Consider the following 14,197-nt stretch of genomic DNA (forward strand, 5'->3'; position numbering starts at 1 on the left):
TGGTCAGGAGGCGAGGAAGGTTTTCATACAACACCCATGGTTCAATATTGAAGTGTTCCTGAAGAGGATGAAGGACGGACGGTCAATCATCCACAGGCACTGGCCTAAAGTTGTAAAGACCTTCAACATGAATGAAGGCCCAATATTCGCCTTCCGCATCAGCAGTTTTCTAGATGAGATGCCTCTGTCTATATACCGTCTATGATGCTAATTTCGAAAGGTTCTACATGTTGCATGTGAAACTTGGTGCTGGTGCAGTTGTGTAATGGGGTAGCTAAGTGCTGAAGCTATATCATGTTGTACTCTCATGTATTTCAATTATGAAATTATGCTTCCTTAATATGGAAATGAAATATATTATGTGCTTAATATGAATGTCAATTAGATTAATAAATGGATTATTAACAATAGGACAATTAGCCTGCTAATTGGGTTTTGCTATTTTCAAACGGTTATTGAAAAAATACTATGGGCGATGACCTCAGGAATAAACCGTGTTGGATCAATGAACAATCACACACGACTTTCTCTTGAAAACTATTTGTGTTAGGCCACCTTGCGCAAACGTTTACCACATAAAAATTGTGTGTGATGGACAGCCTTTGCCACACCGTTTCTTCTATGGATCATGTGTGATGCATTCAATAACGCAAACGATAAAATTGTTAATATCGTGTGCAATGGAAACACTATCACAAACGATTTAACGGGAAATATTGTGTGTGATGTACTTGTGAACGGAAACGTTTTCCTTGGAGCGACTGTGTGGGATGTACATATGAACAGAAATGTTTAGTGGGTACTGACTGTGTGGGATGTACTTGCGACCGGAAACAAATTCGCATGTATAATCGTATTTTTAGCTCTACTGTATGTATTTTCGTATTTGAGCGCTCGCCGGTCGCACACGAACTCATTTTGCCGAGCGTGTGTGCCAGGAGGGCCATATCCCCGATGGTTTCTGGGTCGTGTGGGAAGGACCCCCTATCCCCGTCACTCACTAGGCGACGGTTCCAAATGCCGTCGCGGAAAGGGGTTAAAAACCGTTTGTATAGAACCTATGCGTACTGGTGATACCTCCCTTCTTAGGGACACAATGAACAGGACTTACCGATTGACTATCAGCAATAGGATTAATTATACCTGCCTCCAGAAGCTTTAGTATTTCATTTCTTACCACTTCTTTCATCTTAGGATTTAACCGTTATTGATGATCAACAACTGGTTTAGCATCTTTCTCCAATTTAATTTTGTGCTGACATAGAGTGGGACTAATGCCCTTAAGATCATCAAGCATATATCCAATAGCGGCACGATGCTTCTTCAGAGTTTTCAATAATTTATTTTCTTCATGCTTTGAAAGGTTAGCACTAATAATAACAGGATATATCCTCTTTTCATCAAGATAAGCATATTTTAGAGTATCAGGTAACAGTTTAAGCTCAAATACGGGATCACCCTTAGGTGGAGGAGGATCCCCAAGGATTTCAACAGGAAAATTGTGTTTCAAAATAGGTCCCTGATTAAAGAATACCTCATCTATTTCCCTTCTTTCATTCATAAACATATCTTTTTCATGGTCTAGCAAATATTGTTCTAGAGGATCATTAGGAGGCACGGCAATAGAAGCAAGAGCAATAATTTCATCCTTACTAGGCAATTCTTATGAAATTTAGATAAATTAAAATCATGATACATGTCTCCCAAACCAACAGTAACAATATCTTTCTCGCAGTCTATCTTAGCATTAACAGTATTCAAGAAAGGTCTACCAAATATAATTGGACAAAAATTATCTTGTGGGGAACCAAGAACAAGAAAATCAATAGGATATTTTATCTTCCTGCATAAGACTTCAACATCTCTAACAATCCCAATTGGTTATATAGTATCTCTATTAGCAAGTTTAATAGTAACATCAATATCTTCTATCTCAGCAGGAGCTATATCATTCATAATTTCTTTATATAATGTGTAGGGAATTGCACTCACACTAGCACCCACATCACATAAGCCATGATAACAATGATCTCCTATTTTAACAGAAACAACAGGCATGCAACAACAGGTCTATGTTTAACTTTCATATCGGGTTTAGCAATTCTAGCAGCTTCATCACAAAAATAAATAACATGCCCATCAATATTATCAACCAAGAGATCTTTAACCATAGAAATACTAGGTTCAACTTTAATTTGTTCATAGGTTGTATGTGTTTTAGTATTACTTTTACAAACCACGGTTGAAGCTTTAGCATGCTCCTTAATTCTAACAGGGAAAGGTGGTTTTTCAATATAAGTAGTAGGGACAATAGGATCAACATAACAAATAATAGTTTCTTCTTCAACTTTAATAGGTTCAACTACTTTAACTTCAATGGGAGGATGATATTTAAAGCACTTCTCCTTAGGGACCTCAACATGAGTAGCAAAAGATTCACAAAAGGAAGCTACTATCTCAGAGTCAAGTCCATACTTAGTGCGACAATCACGAAAAGCATCGGTATCCATAAAAGATTTAAGACAATCAAACTTAAGGTTTATACTTGACTCTTTACCTTCGTCGAGATCCCAATCTTCAGAGTTCCGTTTAATTATTTCCAATAAATCCCATTTGAATTCAATTTCCTCCTTCATATAGGAACCGGTACAAGAGGTATCGAGCATGGTCGATCATTATGAGAAATCCGAGCATAATTTTTTTGAATAATAATTTATCTTGAGAGCTCATGATTGGGACATGAATATAACATTGACTTAAGCCTCCCCCAAGCTTGAGCTATACTTTCTCCTTCACGAGGCCAAAAATTATATATATAAATCCGATCATGATGAACCAGATGCATAGGATAAAACTTCTGATGAAATTCCAATTTCAATCGGTTGTAGTTCCATGATCCAATATCATCCAATAGCCTATACCATGTCAATGCCTTTCCCTTCAAAGATAAAGGGAAGACCTTCTTCTTGACAACATCCTTGGGAATACTTGCAAGCTTAAATAATCCATAAACTTCATCCACATAGATTAGGTGCATATCGAGATGTAATGTTCCATCTCCTGCATAAGGATTAGCTAGCAGTTTCTCTATCATACCCGAAGGAATTTCATAATAAATAGTTTTAGTAGGTGCGGTAGGTTGAGGAGCAACTAATTGTGGTTCCGGTCTAGGTGAAGATACCCCGAACAAACCCCTCAAAGGATTATTTTCCATAGTAACAAGTGATAGTAAATTTCAGCACACTATATAAATGTTTCCTTACCAAAGGCGCTTCACTCCCCGACAACGGTTCCAGAAAAGAGTCTTGATGACCCACAAGTATAGGGGATCTATCATAGTCCTTCTTACATGATAGACGTACCAAGCATGATGCAAAATGACCCAGAAGTATAGAGGATCTATTGTAGTCCTTTCGATAAGTAAGAGTGTCGAACACAACGAGGAGCAGAAGGAAATGACAAGTGGTTTTCAGTAAGGTATTCTCTGCAAGCACTGAAATTATCGGTGATAGATATTTTTGTGAAAAGATAAATCGTAGCGGGTAAGAAGTAAATAAAGTAAACAAGGTGCAGCAAGGTGGCCCAATCCTTTTTGTAACAAAGGACAAGCCTAGACAAACTCTTATATAAAGCTGTTACATGTTGCGGTAGCTGAACCATTCCTCTTCATGACCTGTCTTTGCCATAGTAAATAGTTGAAACCCACTAGCATGAGTAGGAGTTGTTTTAGCCATGATGTGCCTACTCATTTATGCTTGCTTGTTATGCCTGCTATGCCTAGAGTTGTGTCAGGTCTGATTCATTGGGATGGATTAGAATGGTGTGAACATGTCCTACTGTTGAGAGCTAAGTGTGTGAACACGCTTTGGTAAAGGTAGCGATGAGAGGCCATTTAGGAGTACATGGTGGGTTGTATCATTGAAACCGTCCTCAGGAACTGAGTTCTATGTTCATGATCCAAGAACAGCTACTACGATACATTGGGCCCGAAACCCATGGACCCTCTCGACTTATTAATCGCCTTGATCTTTGTCCAGGAGTTGCAACTAATTTTTGGTGTTTGTAGGATATGTGTTGGAATCCGTGCGTAGTGTTGACCCTAGGGGTGGGCTATGATGTGGTAGATACACCGTGGCACGGTGTACCAGGACACCTGTTTGGTGGGCTCGAGAAACCCGCACACACATCGTTTCGGGCCGTAGTGGAAACCTCGGCCGGACTTCCTTGCGATGGAACTCAAATAAGCGATAGACCTGGACTAGAGTCTTGTGTGGTTAGTTAGGTCGTGGCCGACACCCTTGCTAGGCTTCCGCTTGAAAGTTCTCGAGTACATGTTGTCTAAATGGCGATAAGTGGTGAGAGCGGATACGTCTCCAATGTACCTATAATTTATGAAGTATTCATGCTGTTTTATTATCATTCTTGGAAGTTTTACAATCATTTTATAGCAACCTTATATCATTTTATGGGACTAACCTATTGACCCAGTGCCTAGTGTCAGTTGCTATTTTTTGCTTCTTTTTTACATCGGAGGAAATCAATATCAAACGGAGTCCAAACACCACGAAACTGTTTATGGATTTTTTATTGACCAGAAGACCACCAATGGGCCAGAGCAGCACCTGGGGAGTGCCCCAAGGGGCGCACAACCCACCAGGGCGCACCTGCGTGCCCAGGCGCGCCTAGGTGGGTTGTGACCACCTCGGTGGCCTCCCGCACCCCCTCTTTACCCTATAAATTCTCAAATATTCCAAAAACCCTAGGGGTTAACCTAGATCAGAAGTTCCACCTCCGCAGGCCTCTGTAGCCACCGAAAACCAATCTAGACCCCGTTTCGGCACCCTGCCAGAGGGTGGAATCATCACCGGTGGCCATCTTCATCATCCCGGCGGCCACCACGATGAGGAAGGAGTGCTCCACCCTCGGGGCTGAGGGTTTGTACCAGTAGCTATTCATTTAATCTCTCTCTCTCTCGTGTTCTTGAGATGTCATGATCTTGATGTATCGCGGGCTTTGTTAATATAGTCGGATCATATGGTGTTTTCCCCTCTCTATCTTGTGATGAATTGAGTTTTCCCTTTGAGATTTTGTTTTATCGGATTGAATAGTTTTATGGATTTGAGAACACTTTATGTATGTCTTGCATATGAATACTCGTGGTGACAATGGGGTATCATATTGATTCACTTGATATATGTTTTGGCACTCAACTCACGGATTCCCGAGGTGACATTGGGGTAATCTATGCATAGGGGTTGATGCATGTTCTTGTCTTTGTTTCTCCGGTATAAATCTTGGGGCAGTGTTTGAGATTCCTTGTGCTGGATTGAGTATTATGAATCTGAAATTATTTGGTGTTATTTTAGTATGAACTCTTGGATAGATCGATCGGAAAGAATAGCTTCGAGGTGGTTTCTTACCCTACAAATGATTTCTTCTTATGTTCTCCGCTAGATAGGAACTTTGGAGTGATTCATCATTGCACATTGAGGGATGGTTATATGATCCAATTATATTAGCATTGTTGAGAGATTGCACTAGAGAAAGTACGGACCCTAGGCCTCATTTTCAAGCATTGCAATACTATTTTTGCTCCGTTTTATCAATTTCTACCTTGTTGTTTTTTAATGTTCTTATTACAAAAATCAATAGCCACCATCATTACTACACTTGTATCACCATCTGTTCACCGAACTAGTGCACCTATACAAATTACCATTGTATTTGGTGTGTTGGGGACACAAGAGGCTTTTTATTTGGTTGCAGGGTTGTTTGAGAGAGACCATCTTCATCCTACACCTCCGACGGATTGATAAACCCTAGGTCATCCACTTGAGGGAAAATTGCTACTGTGCTACAAAACTCTGCGCTTGGAGGCCCAACACGAGTCTACAAGAATAAAGTTGCGTAGTAGACATCAAGCTCTTTTCTGGCGCTCTTGCTGGGGAGGTTAGGTAAGCGGCACTCACCTCCCGTCAACAAAGCTCTTTTCTGGTGCTGTTGCCGGGGATGTGAGTGCTTGAAGATATATATTTAGATCTTGCAATTGAATCTTTTAGTTTCTTGTTTTATCACTAGTTTGGTTTATAAAACAAAACTACATAAAAAATGGAAGTGAGGTTGCATCATACTATTGATCATCCTTATAATGTCTTTCGTAAAAATGATGTAAAGGAAAATTGTGCTCAATTGATAGAAGAAGAATTCAATAATATGTTTGGCATAAATGAAGAGCATGTTGCAATGTTATTAGTATGAATTCTTTGAATACCCATGATGCTAATGATATGCAAAGCTATAAGCTTGGGGATGTTATGTTTGATGAATATGATATTTTTAGTCCCCCAAGATTTGATGTGCAAATTTTTTATAATGATTACATGCCTCCTATTTATGACGAAAGTGGATTTGGAGAGGTCATGACTTTATTTAGTGATGAATCCACCATTTTGGTTGAGGCTTCAATTTACTATGATAACAAAGTTTCTATCTATGATTATTATGGTGATGACATGTATGCTATGAAGAATAATGATAACCATGGAACTTTTCATCATGATTTTAATTTTCACTCCCATGACAGTTATTTCGTTGAGATTGCTCCCACAACTATTCATGAGAATAAATTTGCTTATGTGGAGAGTAATAAAATTTCTTTGCTTGTGGATCATGAAAATAATGCTCTATGTGATAGTTATATTGTTGAATTCATTCATGATGCTATTGAAAATTATTATGAGAGGGGAACATATGCTTCTACATATTTCAATAATATCACGTTTCCTCTCTTTATGTTGAAAGTTTTGAAGTTATGCTTGTTTTGCCTTCCTATGCTAGTTGATTCTTGTTCCCATAAGTTGTTTGATCACAAAATCCCTATGCATAGTAAGTGGGTTAGGCTTAAATGTGCTTGCCATGTGATTCATGATTCTCTTTTCAAGTTTCAATTCTTATCTTTTATGCGAGCATCATTGAAATCAGCATGCCTAGCTAAAAGGCATTAAAGAAAAGCTCTTGTTGGGAGACAACCCAACACTTTTACCTACTGTTTTTGTGTGTTCACATGATTATGCTACTTTAGTAATCATGTTTTATTGCTTTTGTTTCAATAAAGTGCCAAGTAAGACCTTTGGAATGGCTTACGGTGATAGTTGATTTGATCTTGCTGAAAAATAGAAACTTATGCACTTAGGAAAACAATTCTAATTTTTAACAGAAGCATGATAAAATGCTGATTATTTTTGCAGAAGATTAATAGACAAAGTACCAAGGTTTTAATATTTTTTCAGAATTTTTAGAGTAGCATAAGTATCGTTGGAGTAGAGATTACTACAAACTGTTCTGTTTTTGATAGATTTTGTTTTAAATGCATACTTTGCTTGTTTTCTAATTTCCATAGCTTATATTGCTCAATATAAATTGTGGAAATGATATGCTACATTAGGAATTGTGTGAGAAAAATTATGAATATTGTCTTTGATAGTACCCAAAGTGAAATGGTTTGCTCTTTATCATACTAACGTATCTCACAAAGTTCCGTTAAGTTTTGTGTGATTGAAGTTTTCAAGTTTTGGGTGAGATGTCAATATGAGGAGAATAAAGAGTGACAATACCCTAATATTGGGGATGACCAAGGCAACCCAAGGTAATATTCAAGGAAGATCTAAGCAACTAAGCTTGGGATTCCCCGGAAGGCATCCCCTCTTTCGTCTTCAACATTATCTGTAACCTCACTTGGAGCTATGTCTTCATTCGTCACATGATATGAGTTTTACTTGGAGCATCATTTTATTTTGTTAGGATTTGCTTTCTGTTATTTAGAACAATGTTTTGGATCTTTTATTTCAATAGAAGTGGCAATGATAGCCTTTTCCATGCTTATTTTGCAAGTATACATGTTGCTGTTTGAACATAGAAACTTTACCATTGTTGCAAAAATTCCCTATAAAAGTCAGAATGTGATAAAATGTTAAAACTTTTTGAAAAATGAGCTCCGATAAATTTCTACAGTGTGGAAAATTTTTATAACTTTTGGAGTTAGGGAAGTATCGATACTCTTGCATTCTTTACAGACTGTACTGTTTTGGCAGATTGCTGTTATGTTTGCCTTGTTTGCATTTGTTTGCTTGTTTAATGATTCTATTTGAGAATAGGAGTATCAAATATGCAGAGTAATTTACTGTGCAATGTTGAATAATAATTTTAGTGATTTCCTACAGTAGACAATGATAAGGTTTTTGCATTGGTTTATACTAACTTATCTCACGAGTCCTTATTGAGTTTTGTGTGGATGAAGCTTTTGAGATTTAGGAAAACCATGATATGACAAGAATTAAGGAGACACAAAAGCTCAATATTGGGGATGCCCAAGGCATCCCAAGATAATATTTCAAGAATTCTCAAGCATCTAGGCTTGGGAATGCCTCGGTAGGCATCCCACCTTTCTTCTTCAACAATTATCGGTTAGTATCAGTTGAGCCTAAGTTTTTGCTTCTTCACATGATGTGTGCTATTCTTGGAATGTCATTTTATTTTGTTTTGCTTGCTGTTGTAATAAAATGCTTATATATGAATGTTTTTGAATAAGAGAGGGTCCTCAAACAGTTACCTATTTACTTAACTACTCGCTTGATCTTCACTTATATCTTTTTGGAGTAGGTCGTCATTTACTCTTGTGCTTCACTTATATCCTCTGAGTAAATCATTGAATGAATTGAATACCACAAAGTTGAAAATATCATGCCTAGTGGCACCATCACATTGGGTTTAGAAAGTGAATATTCTGAGGCTTGGCAATCACAATATTGGTCATACAAGCAATTCACGATAATTAGTATAAGGAAGAGAACTTTCACATGCAAATACACTATCATGGAAATCTTTTGTGATTGTGAGCCCCCTTCAAAATATTATATTCCAAAATTGTTGACATTGGACAAGGAAGACAACGTAATGGTTTATGTTTGTTCATATTCACATAGAAGTTATATTGTCATAGATCCTTCAACATGTGGTGCTTGCCCCCCATCCTTGCTAGCCAAAAATCCCGCACCAAGTAGAGATACTACTTGTGCATCCAAAAACCCTTAAACCCAAATCTTATTTTCAAGAGTCCACCATACCTACCTAAGGATTGAGAAAGACCCTTCAAGTAAGTTTTCATCGATGCAATAAGGCAATAAAAGTTGCTTCTAAAAGTGTGAGATCATTTAGTGTAAGAGAAAATTGAGCGTTGTACGAACTTGTGATGGTGAAGAATAAAAGTGACAGACTGCATAATAAAGGATGCCACCACAAGGGGCAATACAACGTGATGTTCTTTTGCACTAACGGGTTGAGCATACAAACAAATAAGCACATGGCAACCTCTGCTTCCCTCTGCGAAGGGCCTATCTTTACTTTTATGTATTTACTTTTAAGCAAAGAGTCAAAGTTTTTCTCTCTATTACTTTTTATTTTTCCCTTTTGGCAAGCATCATGTGGTGAGGAATGATCTAGGCACATATGTCTAGTTGAATATGGGTGTCATGAGTTATTATTGTTGACATCACCCTTGAGGTGAATACATTGGGAGGCGAAATTATAAGCCCCTATCTTTCTATGTGTCCGGTTGAAATGTTTTGCTCATGTGTATGTGGTCAGTGTTAGCAATCATATAAGACTATATGATGGTTGAGTATGTGGAGCTCTTACTTAGACTCTGTTGAATAAGTTGAATTACAATTTCTTGGTGACTAAGAACATAGGTTATTTAGTTTCAGGAGAATTCATTGTTTGAACCTTAATATGTGAATTGGTTGCTACTTTAAACATGAGAAATTTTATAAGAAAGAGTTGTTGTCATGATGCTAGGAAAAGTGATTGAAATTATCATGGATCAAACTTATGCACTTTGCTAGCATTCACACTTCATAACTTATTTCTTTTATCATTTATCTACTCGAGTACGAGTAGGAATTAAGCTTGGGGATGCTGATACGTCTCCAACGTATCTATAATTTATGAAGTATTCATGCTATTTTATTATCATTCTTGGATGTTTTACAATCATTTTATAGCAACTTTATATCATTTTTGGGACTAACCTATTGACCCAGTGCCCAGTGCGAGTTGAGGTTTTTTGCTTGTTTTTTACATCGCAGGAAATCAATATCAAACGGAGTCCAAACACCGCAAAACTTTTTGTGGATTTTTATGGACCAGAAGACCACCAATGGGCCAGATCAGCACCTGGAGGGTGCCCCGAGGGGGGCACAACCCACCAGGGCGCGCCCAGTTAGCTTGTGCCCACCTCGGTGGCCTCCCAAACCCCCTCTTTACCCTATAAATTCTCAAATATTCCAAAAACCCTGGGGGATTAATCTAGATCAGAAGTTCCACCGCCGCAGGCCTCTGTAGCCACCGAAAACCAATCTAGACCCCGTTCCGGCACCCTTCCGGAGGGGGGAATCATGACCGGTGGCCATCTTCATCATCCCGGCGGCCACCACGATGAGGAGGGAGTAGTCCACCCTCGGGGCTGAGGTTTGTACCAGTAGCTATGTGTTTAATCTCTCTCTCGTGTTGTTGAGATGTCACAATCTTGATGTATCATGGGATTTGTTAATATAGTCAGAGCATATGGTGTTTTCCCCACTCTATCTTGTGATGAATTGAGTTTTCCCTTTGAGATTTCGTTTTATCGGATTGAATACTTTTATGGATTTGAGAACACTTTATGTATGTCTTGCATATGAATACTTGTGGTGATGATGGGGTATCATATTGATTCACTTGATATATGTTTTGGCACTCAACACGCGGATTCCTGAGGTGACATTGGGGTAATCTACGCATAGGGGTTGATGCACGTTCTTCTCTTTGTTTATCTGGTAGAAATCTTGGGGCACTCTTTGAGGTTCCTTGTGTTGGATTGAGTATTATGAATCGGAAATTATTTGGTGTTATTTTAGTACGAACTCTTGGATAGATCGATTGGAAAGAATAGCTTCGAGGTGGTTTCGTACTCTACAAATGATTTCTTCTTATGTTCTCCGCTAGATAGGATCTTTGGAGTGATTCTTCGTTGCACGTTGAGGGATGGTTATATGATCCAATTATATTAGCATTGTTGAGAGATTGCACTAGCGAAAGTACAGACCCTGGGCCTCATTTTAAAGCATTGCAATACCGTTTGTGCTCCATTTTATCAATTGCTACCTTGCTGTTTTTTATTGTTCTTATTACAAAAATCAATATCTACCATCATTACTACACTTGTATCACCGTCTCTTCGTCGAACTAGTGCACTTATACAAATTACCATTGTATTTGGTGTGTTGGGGACACAAGAGGCTTTCTATTATTTGGTTGCAGGGTTGTTTGTGAGAGACCATCTTCATCCTACACCTCCCACGGATTGATAAACCTTAGGTCATCCACTTGAAGGAAAATTGCTATTGTCCTACAAAAATCTGCGCTTGGAGGCCCAACACGAGTCTACAAGAATAAAGTTGCATAGTAGACATCAAGAGCATGTGTGAGAAAGTACACCCATGCAGGGTAATATGATCTATTTGAATAGCCGCGTCCGCGGATATGGACTGCTTGGAAAGCTTACATTGTTCATAGATAACTAGATGTGGATACTCTAAAATACGCAAGATAAGCGTGAGTGCTATGGATGGCCTTCTCATAGGGATACGGGAGCGGATCCATAGTGGTGTACTGATATGGTGAATATGTGGACTCGTGTGCGCCACCTCAAAGAAGTTATCGACAATCGTAGTTTAGTATAGCCATGGAGTCAAAGCTGTCTTGATGTAGTTAGACTCCACCACCCCCTCTGTAGATATTGATGCATATGTAGCTAGTTCTGATGTAAGTCTTGTTGAGTACATTTGTACTCACGTTTGCTTAATTTATGTTTTTGCAGAGAGACTTCGTTCCCATTAGTAGTTTCACGTGGGCTTTGTCGATTAGCTTGGGAATCCAAGACAGAGGTCTAGCTCCTTTGGAGGGTCTTACAGATAGACATGCTTTCTAGCCTTCTTTCTTTCCAGATGTCGATCTGTACTCAGACATGTTTATGCTTCCGCCTGTGCTTGTTGCTTGTATGACTTGAATGTTGGGTCATGAGACCCATGTTTCTAATATCTGGCTCCTGGGAGCCTATTGAATAAATACTTTGAGTCGTAGAAAAAAGGGTGGATATTTAAATTTACCTGTCGGCAAGGAGAGAAAAAAGGGGTGAAAAAACAAATGTGTCGGTGACCTAGCTAATCGGTCACACTAGCCAAACTAGCTGGCGACCGTGCTTCAATAATGTACTCGGCGGGAAAGGTGGGCTTTTTGTGATTTGATGACTCATTTACTTGCTTCGGCGCTAAGACCAAGGAGGATCCAGAAAACGCACGGTAGGGCGTCCCACGTCTCGGAAAGGAAGAAAACATGCGTGCACCACCTGGGAGGACCCAGAAACCGCGTGGTAGGTTGTGCCACATCTCGGCACGGAGGAAAAATGTGTGTGTAAACATATACTATATCGGACGTACCACCTATGGTTCAACCTCGGGACCCATCCCGTCGGTGGAAAAAAAAACCACTAGCCGCATAGCTTCATCATGCTAATGTGGCACAGAGGATAGGTGTGGTTAGCTCCGTCTTGACCAGCCACAATGTCTCTTGTTTTAGGAGATTCTTCTATTTTCCAAGCTTTTTTAGTTATAATAACACCACGTCAAGATCGCGCCGCTCTTCGTGTGTGCCCATGCGTCTAAATGTTGTACTAGATGGAGAGGAGAGAGATATCATAGACATGGGACCCATCAGTAAGTGATTCAATGGTCATGCACATGTTGACGAGCCACTCCCTCTACTCTACTCAATGTAATACTGTATAAAATCAAGTTATGCAACAAAGCCAACAACCGTTGTTGTTTCGGCTATCGACGTCGCTTTGTACTCCAGGTTGCCAGTTCGAATCTCATCTTTCAGATTTGTTAGTTTTAGGTCCAAATTTGATCAATGAAAAGTGGGACCCCCGTGTGTTGTTCCGATATTTCAGTGTAGGATGTTTTTTTGCACAAACACTTTGCGTGGTTAGACATGTAACGGCACCAGTTACACGTATTTTGCAAGTTTAGGAACAAAAATGATAATGTCATAGAATATCACATGCACCCGGCAGCTTAGATGCTATGGTGATACGAGGTTTTACGTCGTTGGATCTGAGATCCAATGGCTTTGGAGTAGTCTTTGTAATTAAGCGCAATTTCCAAACTCTCCAAGGTTTTTTTTGCAAGTGAAACATTCAGGCCTTGTGTGCGACGCTGCATCTTGGATCCGATGGCACCCAGTAGCTCATATTAGGTGCTCCCCGCAGCTTAATTAGCCGCTACGGTGATACGAGCATCTAGGTCGTATGGTTTGTGATCAAATGCCACATGCATAGTACTTTTACTTTCTGCGCAATTCCCAAACTCTTTGACGCCTATATTACAAAATCATTCAAACCTCCTATTGTGAGTCGATAGATATCCCGGGAACTCGTACCCCCATAGAATCTATGGTGTGCGAGCACCTCTCGCAGCCTGGATGCTACGGTGATACAAGCTTCAAGGTCATTCAATCTGAGATCCAATGGCATCTGACCAGTGCCCGAACTCTTTGGGGGCTTTTCCGCAAAAAAACATTCAAACCACCAACAAGTTATTGGATCACAGATCCAATGGCTCCAAAGAGCTTGTATCACCAAAGCATCTAAGGTGTGGTAGCACATGATATTCTTACATACAAGAGAATATGAGGTCCTCCCTCATCTTAGATGCTATGGTGATACAAGCTTCGAGGTCGTTGGATATGGGATCCAAGGGCATCTGAGTAGTTTTTGTACAAATTGTGTGTAATTCTCAAACTCACTAAGGTTTCCTATAAAAATATTAAAACATCCTGTGAGCTGCTCTATTTCAGATCTACAAGCTCAAAGGAACTCGTATCAGCATATACCATCTAAGGTGTGGAGGCACATGTTATTCTCCCGGCGAGGGGGGTGCACAACCCATTGGTGTGTGGGAGGGTGGCGATAAATATAATGTTAAAAAATATAATCTAAATAACCCTAAACAAAGCTTCACAATTTTATCCAATGTCGAGGGGTTACCCCCCGACAATCTACATAGCTCCGCCTATGCAAGATGTGTAGTGCGAGCGTCTATGT

Source organism: Triticum dicoccoides, chromosome 2A (genome assembly GCF_002162155.2).
Source record: "Triticum dicoccoides isolate Atlit2015 ecotype Zavitan chromosome 2A, WEW_v2.0, whole genome shotgun sequence".
NCBI classification, from domain to species: Eukaryota; Viridiplantae; Streptophyta; class Magnoliopsida; order Poales; family Poaceae; genus Triticum; species Triticum dicoccoides.